Consider the following 21,146-nt stretch of genomic DNA (forward strand, 5'->3'; position numbering starts at 1 on the left):
CATATAAGTAGAATCAAACAATATGTGGCCATTCGTGTCTGACTTCTTTGACTTAACATAACGTTTTCAAGGCGCATCCACGTTGTAGCATGTATCCGTACTTTATTCCCCTTTACTGCTAAATAATATTCCATTGTACGATATGCCACAGTTTGTTTATTCATTCATCAGTTGATGGACATGTAGGTTATTTGCACTTTGGGCTATTGTTAAAAATGTTATGAACATTCATGTACAAATTTTTGTTTTACTTTCTTGTTGCTTTATACTTCGTAATGGAATTGATAGATCATATGCTAACTCTATGCTAAAACGTCTGAGGAAATTCCAGGTGTTTTCCAAGGTTGCTGCACAATTTTACACTCATACCCATAATGACTGAGGGTCCCAATTTCTCCACATCGTCACCAACACGTCTTACCATATATATTTTAAATTATGGCCATCCTAACGGGTGCAAAGTGGCATCTAATTGTGTTTTTGATTTGCATTTCCTCATGACTAATGGCATTGAGCATTTTTTTCTTGTGCATATTGGCCATTTGAAAAATACCTGTTATTTCTGTGCCTATTGAGGTTTTTGCCTTTTATTATAGGACTACAGCATATTATATTTGATTTTCATATATTAGATCAATCTTGAATTCCTGGGAGAAATCCCACTTGGTAATTGTGCACAGTCCTTTTCCTATGTGCTGGATTCAGTTGGATGACATTTTGCTGAGAATTGTTGCATCTGTATTAATAAGGAATAATGATCTGTAATAATTTCTCTTCTGGTTTTGGTATCAGGGTAATAGTGACCTCATAGAATAATTTAGAAAATATTTCTGCTTCTTCTATTTTTTGGAAGGGTTTATGAAGAATTGGTATTCATTCTTTAAATGTTTGGAAGAATTCACAGTGAAGCTATCTGAGACTGGGCTTTTCTTTATGGGTAGGTTTTAAATTATTAAATCAACCTCTTTACTGCTTAGAAGTGTATTCTGATTTTCAGGGTTTTTTCTGGAGTCAGTTTCAGTAGTTTGTGTTTCTAGTTTATCCATTTCATCTGAGTTATTTAATTTGTTGCCACACAGTTGTTCTTAAGGCCTGCCTCTCCCCTTGGGCAGAAACTCTGCACCACTGCACAGGAGCTGGGGTGCAGTTAATGGCCTCCTTATCCTGGAGGATCCATTGCTCTACTAATGGATGCTGGAGGGGGGAGGTAGTAACCTCTGGTCTTTTTGGCTGGCCTTTTCCTTGTGGAATCTCTGCCTCACGAGCGAGCTGGAGAGGAAGCGAAGGGGACTCCACTGTTCTCAGACTGCTGGTCCTGAAACAGTGTTTCCACCCGATGAGTAGAGTCTAGGAAGGGAGCCTCAGTCCTCTAGGCCACATACGATAGGAATGGAGCTTCTGCAGCACAGGGCTGAGAGGAGATGAGAAATACCGGCAGCCTACCCCTCCCCGGGTGAAGCTATAGCCCTGTTCTGGGACACAGGAGGGAGAGGGAACCCCTATATAGTTCTCTGCCACAGCTGCCTGAAGTAGAGGACCCAGAGCAGTGTTTCCATAAGATGCAGCTTGGCGAGGGAAGGGGGGAAGGGCCGGTCATGGCTCAGATGCCAAAGACTCTTCCTCTTATCAAGATTTAGTAGATTTTCTTGAATGAATGTTTCTTCATTTGCTGTATACACTTGGAACAATTCCCAGAAAACTTAAATGATTGTTTTTAAATATGATTTTCTTCAGTAAAATGACTGTCATACTGAGAAAAGGGGCCGTTCCACTTCTCACTTCTGCCTTCTGAAAATCTGCTGCACGCCACCCCACTCCCCACCCAGTCAATTGATCTGATTTTTGACAAAGGTATCAAAGGAATTTGATATGGGGGGATCATCTTTTCAATAAATAACACTGGAACAACTGGCTGTCCATATGCAAAAAAATTACCCTTGTTCCTTACCTCAAATCATATACAAAAATTAATTCAAAATGATTATAAACCTAAAAGGAAGAGCTACAACTATAAAGTTTTTAGAAGAAAAAACATAGAAGACAATCACAGTAACCTTGGGTTAGGAAATGTTTTCTTAATCAGGACACTAAGAGCACAAGTATAAAAGAAAAAAACAGAAAAATTGGATTTCATAAAAGTTAAAAACAGTCTTCAAAAGACACTTAAGGAAGTGAAAAGGCAAGCCACAGACTGGGCAAAAATATTTTCTAATAAAGAATTTGTATTCAAAACATGTAAAGAACTCACACAGTACAATAATAAGACATAAAGCCCAAAAGGAAATGGGCAAAAGACTTGAACAAATATTTTACTAAATAAGATACACAGATGGCAAATAAACACATGAAAAAATGCTCTACATCCTTGGTCATTACGGAGATGGAAATCAAAACCACAATGAGGTACCACTATACACCTATTAAAATGGCTAAAATTTAAGAGACTGATCATTACCGAGTGTCAATGTGGAGGCACAACTGGAATTATCAGACACTGCACGTGGAAATGTAAAATGCAACATCAGCAGCAGACTGTCAGTTTCCTAAAAACATAAACCTACTCTACCATCCTGCCATTCCAGCCCTAGGTATTTACCCAAGAGAAATGAAAGCATAAGCTAATATTAAGACTTGTACACAACATGCATAGCTGCTTTACATGTAATAGCCCATAACTGGACAGAACTCAGATGTCCATCAACAGGTAAATAAACGAACAAATTGTGAAGTAGCAATACAAAAAAGTACCATTCAGAAATAAAAAGAAATGGCCTATTGATAAACACAGATGAGCAAGTATCATAAGTATTATGCTAAGTGAAAGAAACCAGAAACAAGCATATATACTGTATAATTCTATTTAGATAAAATTCTTTAAACTTTAAAATTCTTTAAAATTTAAAAGGCAAAACTATGGTCATAGAAAGCATGTCAGTGATTGCAAGGTCAGGTGATCGGTGGGAGAAGTAACTGCAAAGGAGATTTCTATATCATGATTGCTGTGGTCCTGACACAACTGTGTACATTCATCAAAATGTGTCAGATTTCACACCTAAAACTGATGGGTTTTATTTTGTATGTATATTATACCTTAATATAGTTGATCAAAATGAATGTATACAGTATGTCATTTATATAAAATTGTAAACTACCAAAATAATACTATATATTGTTTATTAAAGTATGTGTGTGTATATATGTTACAAATGTAAAACGAAAAATGGGAAAAGACACCAATTTTAGGACCATGGTTACATCTTGAGGGAGAGAGAGGAAGAAGGGATGGGTTTGGGGAACTTCATATGTACTTGTAAAGCTTTCTTCCTCCCTCCTTCCCTCTTCTTTCCTTCCTTCCTTTTTCTTTCTTTCTTTAGTAGACTTTATATTTTAGAACAGTTTTAGATTTACGTAAAAATTGAGCAGGTAGCACAGGGAGTTGCTATAGAACCCTGTCCCCTTCACAGTTTCCACTATTATTAACATCTTGCATTTCTGTTGTACATTTGTTAGAATTAATAAAACAACACTGATACATTATTATCAACTAAAGTCCATAATTTACATTAAGGTTCACTTTTTGCACTGTACAGTTCTATGACTTTGACAAATAGTGTCATGTATCCATTATTAAAGTATTATACAGAACAGTTTCCTAGTTTGCCCTAAAAACCCCTGTGCTTCACCTATTCATCCCTTCCACCTATCCCCCAAAGCTGTGACAAACCCTGATCCTTTTACTCTCTCTATAGGTGGCCTTTTCCAGAATGTCGTACAGTTGGAATCATATAGTATGGAGTCTTCTTTCAGACTGGCTTCTTTTACTGAGCAATATGCATGTAAGTTTCCCTCATTTTGGGGGTGGTGGTGGGGGATGATAGCTCATTAATTTTTATTATCAAATACTATTTCATTGTCTGGATGTACCACAGTTTGTATATCCACTTGCCTCTTGAAGGATATCTTGGTTGTGTCTAGTTTTTGGTGATTATGATAAAGTTGCTATAAGCATGCATACACAGATTTTTGTGAAGACATAAGTTTTCAACTCAATTGTATAAATAGCTAAGAGCATGACTGCTGCCTTGTATAGTAAGACTATGTTTGTCTTTGTAAGAAACTGTCAAACTGTCTTCCAGAGTGGCTGGACCACTTGGCATTCCCACCAGCAGTGAATGAGAGTTCCTGTTGCTCTGCATCCTTGTCAGCATTTGGTATTGCCAGTGTTTTGGATTTTTGCCATTCTAAGTGGTATCAGGTTGTTTGAACGTGCAATCCTTTGATGAAAAATGATGGTAAATATCTTTTCATATGCGTTTTTACCATCTGTATACCTTCTATGGTGCAGAGTCTGTTCAGATTTTTTGCCCATTTTTAAATTGGGTTGTTTCTTTCCTTATTATTGATTTTCCAGAGTTGTATATTTTAGATACAAGTCCTTTATCGGATACATATCTTGTAACTATTTTCTCCCAGCATGTGGCTTTTATCTTCATTCTCTTTACAGTGTCTTTCACAGAGTAGAAATTTTTAATTTTAATAAAGTACAACTAATCAATTTTTTCTTTCATGCATCATGCTTTTGGTGTTGTACGTAAAAACTCATCACCAAATCCAAGGTCGTCTAGATTTTTCTCCTATATTATCTTCTAGAAGTTTTCACATTTTACATTTAGGTCTATGTTGGATTGGACTTTCTATCATTGTGTTGAGGATATTTTCATCCATGTCCATGAGAGATATTGGTCTGTTGTTTTCCTTTCTTGTAATGTTTTACATGGCTTTGGCATTAGGGTAATGCTGGCCTCATCCAATGAGTGTCCATCTCTCTGCTTACAGTACTCATCAGTTCTTGCATGTTGTCTACTTTTTCCATTAGAGCCCTTAACATATTAGCCATATTTATTTAAAATTAGATATCTGATAATTTTAAAATCTGTGACATAGCTGAGTCTGGTTTTGATGCTTGCTTTCTCTTTTCAGACTATGTGTTTTCTTGCCTTTGAACATGCCTTGTAATTTTTTGTTGGAAGTCAGACATGATGTATTGGGTAATAGGAACTGAGGCAATTAGGCTTTTAGTGTGAGGTTTTATGTTAATCTGGCTAGGAGCCAGGCTATGTTTAATGTTTTCTGTAGCTGCCAGGGACTTCAGTTTCCTCTAGCTCCCTAGTTTGTTTCTCTTTCCTGTTGTCTTTGAATTTCCCTATGACCTCCTTCTTAAAGAGAGTCTGTGCCTTACAGCTCCTTCATTGTAATCCACCATTATTACACTGGAGCCCTGTTGATGTGGTTAAGATGTTGGGGAAGGGAAGTATTCCATAATCCTATGATTAGATATCAATCTCTCAGTACCTACAGTCCCTGGGCTTTGACCTTCAGAAGTGTTTCTTAGGCAGTTTTTCTCCCCTTAGGAGACAGAAGAAAGTTAGAGGGGCCTAGAGTTGTCTGACTGCCCTTTCCCCAGGTCAGATAAAGCTTGGTAAAGTAGTTTGCCCTAGAGGACAGGTCTTTGTCATGGAGAACACTCGATATGTACTGCAAAGTGATTATTTTTCTCTAGGCATAATTCAGAAGGTTACTTTCCCCCTCCTCCTTCCTGAAACAGGGAAGGAGTTTTCTCTGGTCTTCACTGGGAGATCCTGGTGGGACTCCTGGAGATAAACCCAAAGTGTGACACCTCCTCAAGACTGAAGCCCCAGGAGTTTTTAACTCTCAAGCTAGTCTACACTTCAGCCTCCAGCAACTTCTCAAAATTACCATTTTAAGTGTTCCTACCAGTTACTGGCTCTAACAGCTTCTGCTCCCAATAAGCTGATTTTGGCTGTGATTTTCTTTATTTGCCTGTCTCTCCAGTTTGCTGGAGGCAGTATGCCCTGTGACCTCAGTTCTCTGATGGATCTAAGAAAAGTCATTGATTATCACTTTGTTCAGCTTTTTTCTTGTTGTGAGAATGGGAGCTATGACTTCCAAGCTGTTTACATATTGGAAATGAAACCAAAAGTCTCTCTTCTTCTCTCTCTCTGTCTCTCTCTCTCCCCTTCATTCTTCCCTCCCTCCCTCCCTCCCTTCCTTCCTTCCAATGTAAATATGGCAAAATGTTAATATCTGTTTAATCTCAGTGATTCGTATTCCTTTAAATCCGGGTTAGAGGTAATGGTGCTGGCCTTCCTTAAGGAGACAATCCTGTTCATTAGAGTGAATTTACATTCCTGCCTCACTTTGCAGTCATTAAAATAAAATGGGCTTCAGTTTCTATAAAAAGATTCACAGTCAAATCAGCAAGAAAGCACACAGCCCTCCAAAGTTCATTACTCGTCCTTTGGCACATTGAAAAGGCATTTTAAAGCATTTCAACAGCTACACTGAAGTGTGTTCTGGATGAGAAGATATTGTTTTGAAAGCCCTTCCCTGTGCGTCCTATTCACCTGCCTTCCCTCCAGGCAGCAGTAAGGCTGATGAGAGTTTTCAATGAGATAGACTGGTAGGAAAAGATGACTACTCATGTCCACATGGGGTTTAAATTGAAGCACCTTATTAAACCAACACACTGGGATTTTTACGTTAATTAAGATTTCTATTATCGCTTTTAGCCATCATTACAATAATGGCAACAATAACTACAGTTGACCCTTGAACAACACTGGCTTGAGCTGCATGGGTCCACTTATATGTGGATTTTTTTTTCAATGAATGTAGTACTTGTATCTTCATTTTACAGATCTTTAAATGAACTGAGAGTGGGAGAAAGCTTGTGTTCTGTTAGAGATCACAACATGTGGAATCAAAAGAACGAAGGTTTGAATCCTATTCTAGCCAAACTGTTTCAGCTTCCTGCCCTTGGATGAGTCATTTATCAATTCCTTTGGGGTTTTGGGGTTTTTTTTTAAGTGAATGGTTGTTTTTTAAAAATTTATTTATTTTATTTTTGGCTGCACTGGGTCTTTGTTGCTACACCGGGCTTTTCTCTAGTTGAGGCGAGTGGGGGCCACTCTTCGCCGTGGTGCTCCGGCTTGTCATTGCAGTGGCCTCTCCCATTGTGGAGCACAGGCTCCGGATGCACGGGATCTAGAGCTCAGACTCAGTAGCTGTGGCGCACGGACGCAGCTGCTCCGCAGCATGTGGGATCTTCCCAGACAAGGGCTCAAACCCGCATCCCCTGCATCGCAGGCGGACTCTCAACCACTGCACCACCAGGGAAGCCCGATTCCTTTGTTTTTTGACACGGAGATAGCAGTACACGATTTTCGACTGTACCCTGGGTTGGGGGAATAGGTGACCCTAACCCTCACATTGTTCAACGGTCAACTGTACTTTTTGGTCTGTTCAGCACGTAATTCCAATAATGTTTGGTTTTATGTATAAATGGTTTAACACACCCATTATTAAAATTTTTATTTTCTCTTACTCATAAGATAAAGTTTGCTTTATCAGAGATTTATATCTTGCTTGGATAATGCTGACTTACTTCACATTCATGGTATTTGTTTTTCCTTCACATAGTACACACCAAATGGTTTGGCATGAGTCTAGGTGTCCCTGGTACACTATTACCTACAAGCTACGGCTACTTCTGGATGTTAGATTTCTCTCCCCACAGTGGCCATATTTTGCCATGTGCCCTTCTGCTGGAGGTGGGGTAGGGGTTGGTGCTTACATTAGTTTGCTAGGGCTACCACAGACTGGGTGGCTTAAAAAACAGAAATTTATTTTCTCACAATTCTGGAGGCTGGAAGTCCTAGGTGGCTATCTTCTCCCTGCTTCTCTACATGGTTTTCCCTCTGTGTACATCTGTGTCCTAATCTCTTCTTCTAAGCACACCACTCATAGTGGATTAGGGCCTACCTTAATGACCTCATTTTAACTTAATTGTCTCCGTAAAGACCTTTTCTCCTGTGGTGTATGCGCATGTGCACGCACGCACGCGCACACACACACACACACACACACACACACACACAATGGAATACTACTCAGCCATAAAAAAGAATGAAATTTTGCCATTTGCAGTAACATGGATGGACTTGGAGGGTATTATGTTTAGAAATAAGTCCGAGAAAGAAAGATACTGTATGGTATCACTTATATGTGGAATCTAAAAAATACAACCAGCTAGTGAATATAACAAAAAAGACGCAGACTCACAGATATAGACAACAAAGTAGTGGTTACCAGTGGGGAGAGAAAAGGGGGGGAGGGACTATCTGGGATGGAGGATTAGGAAGTAAAAACTATCGATATTATATATAAAATGTGCAGCACGGGGAATATAGCCAGTGCTCTGCAGTGGCTACAGATGGAGTATAGCTCTTGGAGATTGTGAATCACTATATTGTACACCTGTAACTTATTGAGTGTTATGCACCAACTGTACTTCAATTTAAAAAAGAAAAAATAAAGAAAGACCCTGTCTCCAAATGCAGTCTCGTTCTGAGGCACTGGGGGTTAGGACTGCAGCACGTGGATCTGGGGGGACACAATAACATTGCTGGAGGGCAGGGAGAGAAAGATCACTTCTTTTCATGCTCACTGTATTTGAGGCGCTTTACACACGTTATTTCATCCTCACAAGATCTCATGAGGTAGGGGGTATTATTACTGATTTACGGATGAGGAGACTGAAATATAAACCAGGCAGTCAGGAAGCGGGAGAGCCAAGATGAACACCTGACTCTGTCTGGCTTCACAGTCCATGTTCTGTCCACCACTTCACATTGCTTGTCTTTGCTTTAGTCTGACACTCTCTCCTCCTCTGTGTCTTGCCCCTTTTGGCCCCCTCTACTAAGTGACTTGTACTCTTGGTACCACTGCGCCCTCCCCAGCCCAAATTATCAATCAACACGCTTGGAGAAATAAAGATAGCTTGTTATCAGAACGGGTAACGGGCTCTTGTCCTCGACTAACCCAAAGTCTCAGCCCTTCCTCACAAGCTCTATGTCAGCACACACTTAGTAACTCGAGCAGGGCATTCGTTCAGTCAGTTTTCTTTGATGTCTCGTCCCAACTTGGGATGCTCTAGGCATCACTTAAAGAAAACCAGTGCTCAGGGATCTGGTACCATGGTCTGAGGCAGTTGCTATAGGAATGCCTGTTATCCCCAGGCATGGTGTCCTGGAAATACCTCTTCTGAGTTTAGCACATTCCTTGCAACTAGGACTCATGGCAAAATAATCCTTTAGTACAGGCCTATCACACGCCAAACACGTTGATGAAACACTTGCATTGCTACTTTTGAAACCTACAAATAGGATGGGGCTTGAATGTAGGCAGAGGAGACAGCTGCCTCTGGGGTGATTTCAGGAACCCCAGGAAAATGTCCTTGGTTAAAGTACTTTGTCTCCCACTGGATACTGCTTTTGTGTTTTGTGGGGTTGTTTTTCTTGTTGATTGCCTAAATTTTCCACTCTATAATTGAGAGATAAATTATTTTTGTATTATTGAGCAATTAAATCAGATTCTATTTACAGCTCTCAGACTAAGTGCTAAGCAATTGCTTCATCAGAATTTCCCCACTTGCAAATGAGTTAGGTTGATTTGCGAGGGGTTCAGAGCTAATTCAACCATTTGATTAGTACTGATGCTGACACAAAGCAAAAAGAGAGTCATTGGACTTCAGCCTTCAGCTCTGCACACAAACACAAACACAGACATATCATTTCATATCTCTTTATGCAGGCAGTCCTCCCAGGCTGATCTGCTTCAACTCAAGGAGACGTTCTCAGTATTTGTACTAATGGGTAAATACTACTCTGTAAGACTTGGCTATTTGCCTCTACACAGAATAAGTTATAAATATAGACAAAAATGATCAGAACTAGAAAGGGATTTAGAGATCATTTATTTCAGTCCCCTGACTTTTATGGTGGAGAAAACCCAAGGTTAGTACACTTAAGAGATTCATCCAGGGCTTCACAATTAGTTAATGACAGAACTAGACATTATCTCTGAGTCCTGGCCTCTCCCTACAACACCATTTTCTACTATACCCTGAATATGTATGTAACCTCATACATGTGGTTGTTATAAAGTGTCTCTACCCGCCTCCAAAATTGGATTTTAAAAAAACGTTGTTTCTTAAAACTAAAAATAAGTCAGGAAAAAACTATGTCTTAGTCTTTAAAGACATTCAGATAACTAAGTTATTACTTCTGCCAGCTTTTAAAAAAGAGGAAATGTGATATTTAAATTAGCATAGTAAAATATCATCTATTTCCTAAGTTTTATTCCAATTTACGGTAAATATTTTTAAACCTCTATGTGTACTTCCTATACTTCTATGATGTAGCTCTGAGGTTGAACTGACAGCCAAAAAAGAAAATACTAGGCAATAAATGCGGTGCCAAAACCCAGGTCATTTACAGAAAACACCCTAAAATGTTCTGAGGAGACACTGTCAAGTATTACGGCCCTAAAGTGCAATCTGTTCTGGTCCACGGGCTCACACTGACACAGATGATGTAAGTGCTTCTCTGCCAAGTTGACTTAACCTTCAGATAGTCTACAACATTCTTGGGAACAGGTGCTCATTAGGATGCAAAGGAGTTTTCTCAGATGCTGCCGTCTGTGGTCTTCCTCATCACATTTGGAAATAAGCACTCACTCCCTTGTACTTTATGGTAGCTGTTATCTGTGACTCCCTGACCCGAGTGATCACACAGACTGACTGGCACCATTCTTATTTACGTCCCTGCCCTAGCTGTCTTATTCGATCTTTAGATGATCATTTTTGGATGTCTGTGCCCATTACAGGACCCAGGACAGAATCTACATGCAATATGTGGCTCAGAAATATTTTCTGAATAAATAAATGACCAAGTGCACGCTGCCTATGATGAAAAATCACATCCGTTACAAACCAGTTGCAAAAGAAAATACAATATATTTAATGTGTTTAAGATGTAAAAGTTTAGTATGAAAGGAAATGTCATTTCTTATAAATGTGTACGAATGTCCGTTATCCTTATTCCTCACACTTTTCTGTCCAGTTGGTGGGTTTATATGTTGCTTTTGGATCTTGGCTTGCATAAGTGAATATAATTTATGCTGAAGATGTCCATGGGAATGGCTAAAATAGTCATGCTTCTATTGTAGGAAGAGAACCTTAGAATAGTCCAAGCTTCTGAATTTACAGGTAAGGCAATCAAGGCCTGGTAAATTATATTTGTTCAAGGCCCAAAAGCAAGGTAATGACAGAGATCGATATTTGTGATAGGTATCCATCCAATGGGGATTTTGGAAACATATTTGTGAGCTGTAAAAGGGTGTGCACCTGCCCACACCTCTTCTTGGCCTGTATGTTAAGATTAACTTGCAGAAAAGAACTCAAATTACACTGGAAGCGTTAAAGATCCCACATGAATGTACCATTAACCTAACTTTGTGAAGATTGGTCTACTGCTAAAGGGGTTTAAATATTGACATGGATTATTAAGGCTGGGGAAGAAGGACAACACAGAGGGGCAGGCCTGATATTCTAATTTCTCGGGAGGCTGTAGTTTTTTTTTTAAGTAAAAATGAAAAGGGTGGACAGGTTGTCATTACAGGCAATGCCAATTTAAAAAGTTTATCACTTGGAAAAAAGTGAGTCTTGAAGAATGAAAAAAGACAAATTTTGAAAGACTGAACAGTGAATGGATAAAAGACTTTCCTACATGTATATACAACAAACATTAATTTAATTACTTTAATCAAACTTTTAAATAGAAGATGACTGAAAAACACAAACACTAGTCTTTATTTAGTTAGGTGGTGAGACCAAGTAAGGTTTTGGTTTTAAAAACTTCAAACCCAGCTTCCTACATTAGTGGAATTTTCATCACAGTTGACTTACTTTTCTATCGTCTCTCACCACAATGCGCTAGCGGCTCTTTTCTTTCCAGTTGATCTATTCCTTTTCTTACCTCTGCTCTTCCCTTGAGTAAAGTGCCTCTCTCCCTGGGATGCCTGATAAAGCCTATTCATCCTTCAAGTCCAACTCAAATGTTCTCTCCCAGTGGGGAATTTACTCTAATCCTCCGTTAGAATTACACACTCCCTTCATTATACTTTCATAGATTTCTTTTACTCAGGATTGGCTTTTGTCTAGAGCCCAAGTTCCCCAACATTATAGGGCCCTCACCAGCTCATATCACTCACTCTGAACTTGGTCATCGCCCTAGATGTTAAGTCCTGACTCTGGGCGTCCAACCTCAATTGCTTCCTACCTTCTCCTTTTCCTCCTTCCCAAATTTTTGCACTGTACACTCTAGAAGCCATACTGCAGTAGCTTTGAAGATATCTTGATCACAAACCAACAAAATACTAAATCTTTTTCTTTTATATAACTCAGAAACCACGTGGAATATATACACATTTTATTTTAAAATGTGCAATGCATTCTATTGTCTTTTTTAAACAAATAACGCTGCTGTGAGGCAACTGCACACCCACAGGCAAAAAAAAAAAAAAATGAAGTTATATCCTTACCTCATACCATACACAACATTTAATTCAAAATGAATCAGAGACCTAAATATAACAGCTAAAACTGTAATACTTCTTGAAGAGAATATAAATCTTTGTGACCTTGGGTTGGAAGGAGTTCTTAGATAAAAGACCAAAAGCAAAATCCATAAAAGAAACATTAAGAAATCGGATTTCATTACAAACTTCTGTGCTTCTAATGTGATACCATTAAGAAAATGAAAAGACAAGCTACAGGGTAGAAGAAAATGTTTGTTAATCTTGTATCTAGTAAAGAAATATATCCAGGACTCTCATAATTCAATAATAAGAGGATAACCCAGTTACAAAATGCACAAAAGATATGAAGATATATGAATGGTTAATAAGCTCATTGTGTGCTCAACCACATTAGTCATTAGGGAAATTAGAACCACAATGAGATATCAATACACCCACTAGAAGAGTTACAGTCAGAAAGACTAACACTACCAGTTGGAGAGTGTGCCGCCACTGAAACACTCACGCATCGCTGCTGGGATGTAAAATGGTACAGCCACTTTGAAAAATAATTTCGCAGTTTCTAAAAAGTTAAACATAAACTTTTCAGATGACACAGAAATTCCACTCCTAGGGATATATCCAAGAGAAATGAAGACGTGTCCACCCAAAGACTTATACACAAATGTTCATAGCAGCATTATTCATAGTAGCCCCAAACTGGAAACTGTCCAAATGTCCATCAACTGGTGAATGGGTAACACGATGTATCCATACAACGGACCATTCGGCAATAAAAGGAACAAACTGTTGATACCTATTCAACACGGATGAACCTCAAAAATGCCATGCTAAGGGAAATAAGCTAGACACAAAAGACTGCATATTCTATGATTCCATTTATATGAAATGTCCAGAAAAGGCAACTATAAGGAGACAGAAAGATCAACGGTTGCCTAGGGCTGAGGAACTACGCATGAACTTCAAACAACACAAGGAAACCTGCTAGGTGTTAAAAATGTTCTAATATTGGATTGTGGTCATGGCTTTACAACCACAGTTGACCCTTGAACGGTGCAAGGGTCAGGGATGCTGACCCACTGGGCAATTTAAAATCCATGTATACCTTTTGACTGCCCCCAGACTTAATTACTAATAGCCTACTGTTGACCAGAAGCCTTACCGATAATATAAACAGTCAATTAACACACATTTCGTATGTTATATGTATTATACACTGTATTCTTACAAAAAGCAAGCTAGAGAAAAGAAGATGTTATTAAGAAAATCATAAGGAAGAGGAAGCACACTTACAGTACTGTACTATACTTATCCATACCATAAATTTACATCATCTGTTTACAAGATGAATCATCTGTCAGTACCTACATCAGTATTGTCTTATATGATACAAAACACTGTAGATGTTATGTGTATTACTAACACTAGACATCAAAAATGAAAAGATAATGTGAAAAAGAAATTCATATTTATTTACAGGTATAACAATTCATGCATTGATAACAAAGAAGCAGCAATATGATTGCTTTATGGTCGCCTAGTTGTAATCAATACAATTGCTTCACAGTATCCTAGTAATATACACTAATGAATGAATCGTTATAAAAAAGCTTTACGTCATACAATATTACAGTCATATTCATAATACAGTATTGGAAACATTGTTACAGTTTTTAAAAATCCACTTACCTGTGATAATAGGCTCCAATTACAGGAGAGAGGGGCATACTCTACAGTAATATAATTCTTTGAAAGCAAAGTTAAAAATAGTAAAAAAAGAAAACCCTAACACATTATTAATTGTAGATTAAATATCACTCACTCACCTTACGTGCATGTAAGGATAGGCTAGCATCTACATAAATTTATGCATCCATGGCATACATTTTTCCTTAATTTTTTTGATATTTCTAGGCTATGTGGTTCATCTGCAAGTTTTTTCGAATTGTTGCAAGTTTCCAAAAAATTTTCCAATATGTTTATTGAAAGAAATCTGTGTATAATTGGACCTGCGCAGTTCAAACCTCTGTTGTTCAACGGGCAACTGTACAAATTGAAAATCACTGAATTGTACACCTGCAATAGGTGAATGCTATGGTGTGTAAATTATACTTCAAAAAAGCTGCTTTTAAAAGTAAAAACAGGACTTCCCTGGTGGCACAGCGGTTAAGAATCCGCCTGCCAATGCAGGGGACACGGTCCCTGGTCCGGGAAGATCCCACGTGCCATAGAGCAACTAAGCCCGTGCGCCACAACTACTGAGCCTGCATGCCACAACTACTGAAGCCCGCGTGCCTAGAGCCTATGCTCTGCCACAAGAGAAGCCATCACAATGAGAAGCCCGCGCACAGCAACAAGGAGGAGCCCCCCCTCGCCACAACTAGAGAAAGCTGGCGTGCAGCAACGAAGACCCAATGCAACCAAAAATTAATTAATTATCTTGAGAAAGTAAAAGTAATGGTAGTCAAAATCCACTAAATGGATTTCTTGACCCACTGATGGGTCAAGATCCATTGTGGAAAACATCGTCTTATTGTATAGTAAGCAAACTCCCCTAGATCCTTAAATTCTCCCTGAAAGTTCTCTCCACTTCTTGCCTTAAGTGAAACCAGAACATCAGCATTATTTCCCAGTGTCACGTCCAGATTTCCTCCCAAACGTGGGCTCACACCCATCTTCTGCGGAGTCCCAGTCTGGGGTTTTCCCCCTCCCTACCCCTTCCTTGCATCTCATCATTGCCCAAGTTCTCCAACAGTACTTCCTCAGACATGTTCACTTCCCTCCGTTTCTACTCCTCTGCCTTAGTTCAGGCCACTATCATCTCTTGCCTTGATCATTGAAACAACTTCCATTGGTGGCTTTGACTCTAATCTTGCCACTTTACAACAGATAGGCCCTTCTAGTCAAGCTAGTGCCTGCTTAAACATTTTAATGGCTTCCAGTGCCCATAGGATAAAGTCTAAACTTCCTAACAAGGCAAGCAGAGTGTCTAGCTGACAACAGATGATCAGCAAAATCTGTTGAAAGAGAGAATGAATGCATGTCATGGCACTAATTTTTTACTTATCTCATTATATCTCTTTGTATGTATGCCTGTCTCCCCTAAAAATTGAACACTCCCCTAAGACAGAGATTTATGTGTTTATATTCCTTTGTCTTCTCTAGCCCTCAGCACAATGCACTTCACACTGCAGGAATCTGATTGCATTTGTCAGTGAAGGAGTGGAAGAGGGCTTTTCAAAGAACAGTATTAGAGCCCAAGAGTTTCTGGTTCCCCAGAACGTTCTTGGTTTTGGTTTAACCTGCAGAGAAAACAAGAGGCTCCTGGTACAATATGCAAACTCACCGAATGTTCTACATTCCTGAAATCTGCCTGGGGACTCATCATTCAGACACTGTTTTGACTTCAGAGAGTTGATTAGTTCGGTTCTGGACTCCAGTCAGCAGCCTCTTCTTGCCGAACGCCCCTAGAATCTTCCAAAGAGAAGGAAGAACACATTTAACGTTTATGTTGAACATAAGAGGTTTGAAGGATACTATTCACGTGTGTGATCATAGTTTCTATCCCAAATGCTTCTAGAAAGGCTTAGTCCATCTCATTATCAAGTCTGGTGAAGTGACAAATATGCTCTATGGGTAGTACAGGAAAGCATCTCACTGGTAATACAGGAAAGCATCTCACTGTCCTTTCCTTTTCACCAACTTGAAAATAAACTCTGTCAAAGTGCATCTTCTTGGTTCGCTGCTAAAACAAAGCTGGGCATCTTCATGAATTACTTGGCTTCCTGTGTCTAAAAAGGTCATTTTCATTTGATTCCAAAAAATCTGCTGCATTTTTCAGAAGAGTTGGCATTTTTCAAAAGAAGAGTTGGATAACTATTTTTTTACCCAAAGCTCTTATCAAAAAGAAAAATTACTATTACATTCAGCCAAATTAAGGCCGCCTTCTGTTATAAAAGAAGAGCATTCTTTTAGGGCTTCCCTGGTGGCGCAGTGGTTGAGAGTCCGCCTGCCGATGCAGGGGACACGGGTTCATACCCTGGTCTGGGAGGATCCCACATGCCGCGGAGCGACTGGGCCCGTGAGCCACAACTACTGAGCCTGCGCGTCTGGAGCCTGTGGTCCGCAACAAGAGAGGCCGCGATCGTGAGAGGCCCGCACACCACGATGAAAAGTGGCCCCCACTTGCTACAACTAGAGAAAGCCCTGGCACAGAAAACGAAGACCCAACACAGCAACAATAAATACATTAATTAATTAAAAAAAAAAAAGATATCATGGACCAAATAACATTTGTACTCTCCGAAGTCCCTGGCTGGGCTTCCGGAGTCATATAATGGGGAATGCCTCTGAGACCTGGACAGCCTCGCTGTGAAAGCAGCAGCTAAGATTCAGCTGATAACAGCAACAGATAAAGTTAAACTCTGTGTGGCTGAGATTATATGTGCATCGAGTCACTAAATTCTTGTGCATTTGTTTATTCCTTCATTTGTAAGTTCTAAACGGAGTTTCATTTTGAGAAACTTGCCATGAGAAGAAGTGAGCCTGGGCAGAAAGGATACCATCTGGAATAGAGATGGCACAAAGGAAAAACCGTTACAAAGAGCTCACAAGTTTTCTTTGTTTTTATTTTCTATCTTTATGAAAATAAAAACAAAGAAAACAAATGCAAATACGAAATGTAGCTGATGTTATGCTTTTTTGACAAATCTATTAGGGACCTTATCATTATCTGGGAGCTGATATCACAGCCCAGTCTCTAATTATTTCTGTTCTGTTCTTGCTTCCCGGGCTTGTTGCCTTCCCATCCATGACCTTTGTCCACTTCTCCACACTGACTCTGCTCTTTCTTGTGCTGATTCAGCTCAGGACCTTCTTCCCCTGGAACCATTTTAGGAATGACCCTCCCACCCAGAATCCAACTCACTACTACCATTGTAGGACAGTTTCCAGAATGTTCACTGGAAAAAGTCATTGTATTCAGCATGATAAAATTTATGAGGTGTAGATTAAAACATGGAGTAAGATATAAAGAGATCAGACAGACAAATGGAGATTCTGAACACATACTTTAGTAGAGATCCTATACATGTAAATATATATATATACATATATACATATATACTGATGTTATATACATAATCCATGAGAATTTAGGGAGATTATTTTGTTTCTTGAATTCTTGATCTACACAATATAACTTAGTACCTCAGATTAATTACAAAGATACAGAGGACCCTGGTTAGCCAGATGCTTCATTTTCTTCTGAACAGGATTAAAAATACAACAGATTTGTTATAAGGCACAGGACACTCTAAGACGATAAGTAATGGTCACTGACCTTTCACTCCATTCTCCTAATCCCTGTCAACTGCTACATAAAATTATGCTCCAGGAAAATGATTCCCCAGCTCCTTTCCCTAATGGTCCCTGGCAGCAGAAAGTGAAGAAACATTGCTCTTAGGGAAATCCCTGAAAATCCATAGGCTAAGAAACAAAAGAACTGTGGGATCACCCAAGGAACTAACAATGTGAAGACAAAGCAGGTGAGGAACTCTGAGGATTTTCTTGCCCCTCTCTGGAATCCCAAGGGGCTGAGCAGAAACTTGATGCTATCAGTTACACCCCAGACCAGCAGAGGGCAGTGTGATAGAAGCTGCCCCAAAGAAAAGACTAGTTCACAGCGGACGGAGTCCAAGACCAATCCAGTCAGGGCTGCGTCCACCATTCTGGATTCCAGAATATAAGAGAAAGTAAAGCACAAGTTTCAGAGGCAGCTTGACTCCACTTCCAATCACTACCGGATAGCTAGGTGACATAACCTTAAACAAGTGACTTCTTGATATTTATCGTCATTTTAAAAATGGAACTATTTATACCTTCTTCACAGGGCTGTTCTGTGATTTAAAGAAGATAACACACATGAAAGCATTTCTGGTGCATCGCAGTACTGCTTCTTACAAGTGTGTGAACTTGACAAGCGGTTAAACTCTGCACCTCCATCTGCTCATTGATAACATGACGATAATCCTCATACCTGCCTCATAGGGGTCTTATGAGTATTAAATGAGATAATACATAGAAAGTATTTGGAATCATTCCCAGTAAATGATATCAGCTTTGCTATTGCTATTGCTATTTTTAGTAATAGCAATAAGTGTTAGCTATTAATATTAGGAGTGAGCACTCAACAAACGAAAGCTATAATCATTATCATCATTCAGAGACTATAAGTGAATGAGAGAAACATTTAATATGGAATTTTCCAAACTCACCAGATCCACTCATTACAAAACTTAAAACTTATCTTCTTTCCTTTTAATCAACTTCCTTTAACCATAATACAGTCAAAGTATTTATAAATGGAAATCTCAGGTCAGGCTATTGGGTGCATTTCTGGGACTTCTTAGCGCTTAAACTTAAGCCATGAAATGCAAAGCTACACGGGCCTTTCCAGCAACAAGAGGTACTTTCATAAAGATTACATTTATACAAATGCTGACACATACCCATGGATACAAGGCACTCCTGATTAACTTGGTCAGAGGGTTCAAATTTCTGGCTTTGGCAGTTTGAAATAGCTGGATTCCAACAAAACTGTCTAGGTAATGCACTGGATGCTTGCCATATCGTTTAAAATCAAAGAGTTACAGGAACTTAAAGATAAAACAGATATCTTGGTGGTCATTTAATTCAGCTTCCCACCCAATGGAAGCTTCTTCATCAACAGGAATTCGTGATCAGTCCCTCCCTTTGGGAAGAGCTTGCTCTGTGACTGACCATGGTTGGACAACATAAGTCATTATAGAATTTTTTTCACATATTGAACTAAAATTAGCTTCCTAGAATCTTCTATCCAGTAATCTTATTTCTATCCTCTGAATATAAGAAATCAAGCCAGCGCTCTCTTCTCCAGGAAGACTCTTCACTCGTCACAAGCTTTAAAACAGCTCTCACGCCTCCCCTTAGGTTTTTCATCGCAGTTCTTCTAACCATTTTCCATCCCGTCTTATCCAGTATTATTGTGAATAGTACAGTGGGAATATTACCTTCAGGCTGATCATCTGTTGTGTTTGCCTATCTAGTATCCACTTCCCTCTGCTTCTATTCATAGGATGCCTCTTTGTGTGGGAACCTACCTCATGCGGTTTGGATAGAAATGATCCTATCTGCTGCTACTAACCCTTCCAAACCTAGAATGGGAACACGACCTACATATGGCCACCCTACCCTGTCCACAGTGACTGGTGTTGGGATGTGACCTAAGTCAGGTCAATGAGAGCCCACCTTAGGGCTCTGGGGGAACTAATAGGAAAGGGATTTTCATTCTGCTAAGTTCATAGAATATGTCATAGATGTTGAGGGTCATCTTTATCCCCATATAATGAGAACAAATCTAAGAATAAATACAGCACACAGGAAACAAAAGTCAAGAGATTGAGAGAGGCAGATTTCTCCCTACCAGGAGCACTTGGCTCCAACTATACTGCACATAGGTTTATCTCTGGAATTTGTTAAGTATGACATGCAATGCGTTTTGTTTGTTTTTTAGTTTTGTTTATGTTATTTTCAACTTCAAACAAAATTGATTAACACACTTCCCTTACCTATGTAGGAAGCCATAGAGTCCAATCTACTCCCCTCATCTACCCCCTAGCAGCTCCACAGTTCTCCCGGGTTAGGTCCCCGAGAACTTGATGCTATCAGCTGTCTCAGCTGGGGATCTCTTAGGTGCAAGGAAAGAAATTGACATAACCAGCACTAACAGTAAGAATGTTTATGAGGATACAACAGTACAATCATAAATGAAGCCTTCTTCCTTTTTGAAGTTGGATCTGATTTATTTTGATGCTATATCCCAACAGATTGAGATCGCTATAAATCTTGATTCCATTATCATTTAAATTAGTTGTTTCTGGCAGGTGTGCATCTGCTGCATACATTTATGAGTATGCCTTCTATGACTTTATTAAACCACTAATACAAAAGCGGAATAAGACAAGGGCTCAGAGCCTTGCAGCCCACCACTAGAAATCTATACAGGTTAACTGACTATTCATTAATATCCTGTGGGTCTAGTGAGCCAGCCAGATGCAAGCTGTCTAACATTTCTCTACTCCAGCTCATATTTCACCATCTTAACCTTAACCTATCTCACAGGAGACACTGAAAAATACTTTTCTTAAAACAGAAAATTACCACTGCACCTGGCATCCACTATCCCCTCACAACTTTCCAGTGGTAACTTCTACTAGAGACTCTGTCATTCTGAACTGTTACTGTCTGTCTTTCCAACAAGACTATGAGTTCCTTGAATGTTTGTGTCCCCCCAAATTCTTATATTGAAATCTAAGCCCCAATATGATGGTATGTGGAGGTAAGGCTTTTGGAAGGTGCTTAGGTCAAGAGGGTGGAGGCCTCATAAATGGGATTTAGCACCCTTATAAAAGAGGCCCCAGAGAGACCCCTTACCCCTCTGCCATGCGAGGACACAATGAAAAGACAGCCGTCTATGAACCAGGAAGGTGGGCTCACCAGACACTGAATCCTTGGCACCTTGATCTTGAACTTCTCAGCCTCCAGGACTGTGAGAAATATGTGTCTCTTATCTACAAGCCACCCTGTGGTGTTGAGCTATAGCAGCCTGAACAGAGCAAGACACCACTATTTGGATTTTGTAACTTCGG

At 39.4% G+C, this 21,146-nt stretch overlaps 1 long non-coding RNA gene across 1 annotated transcript in view; it reads right to left on the bottom strand.

Moving 5' to 3' along the window:
• Positions 1-21,146, bottom strand: part of LOC137204454 (uncharacterized) — a 108,409-nt gene that overhangs the window by 24,988 nt on the left and 62,275 nt on the right. The window contains exon 4 of the long non-coding RNA XR_010933626.1: positions 15,806-15,933. This is a non-coding gene — a long non-coding RNA (uncharacterized lncRNA). The remainder of the gene's footprint in view (positions 1-15,805; positions 15,934-21,146) is intronic.

This window comes from Pseudorca crassidens, chromosome 13 (genome assembly GCF_039906515.1).
Source record: "Pseudorca crassidens isolate mPseCra1 chromosome 13, mPseCra1.hap1, whole genome shotgun sequence".
Classification (NCBI taxonomy): domain Eukaryota; kingdom Metazoa; phylum Chordata; class Mammalia; order Artiodactyla; family Delphinidae; genus Pseudorca; species Pseudorca crassidens.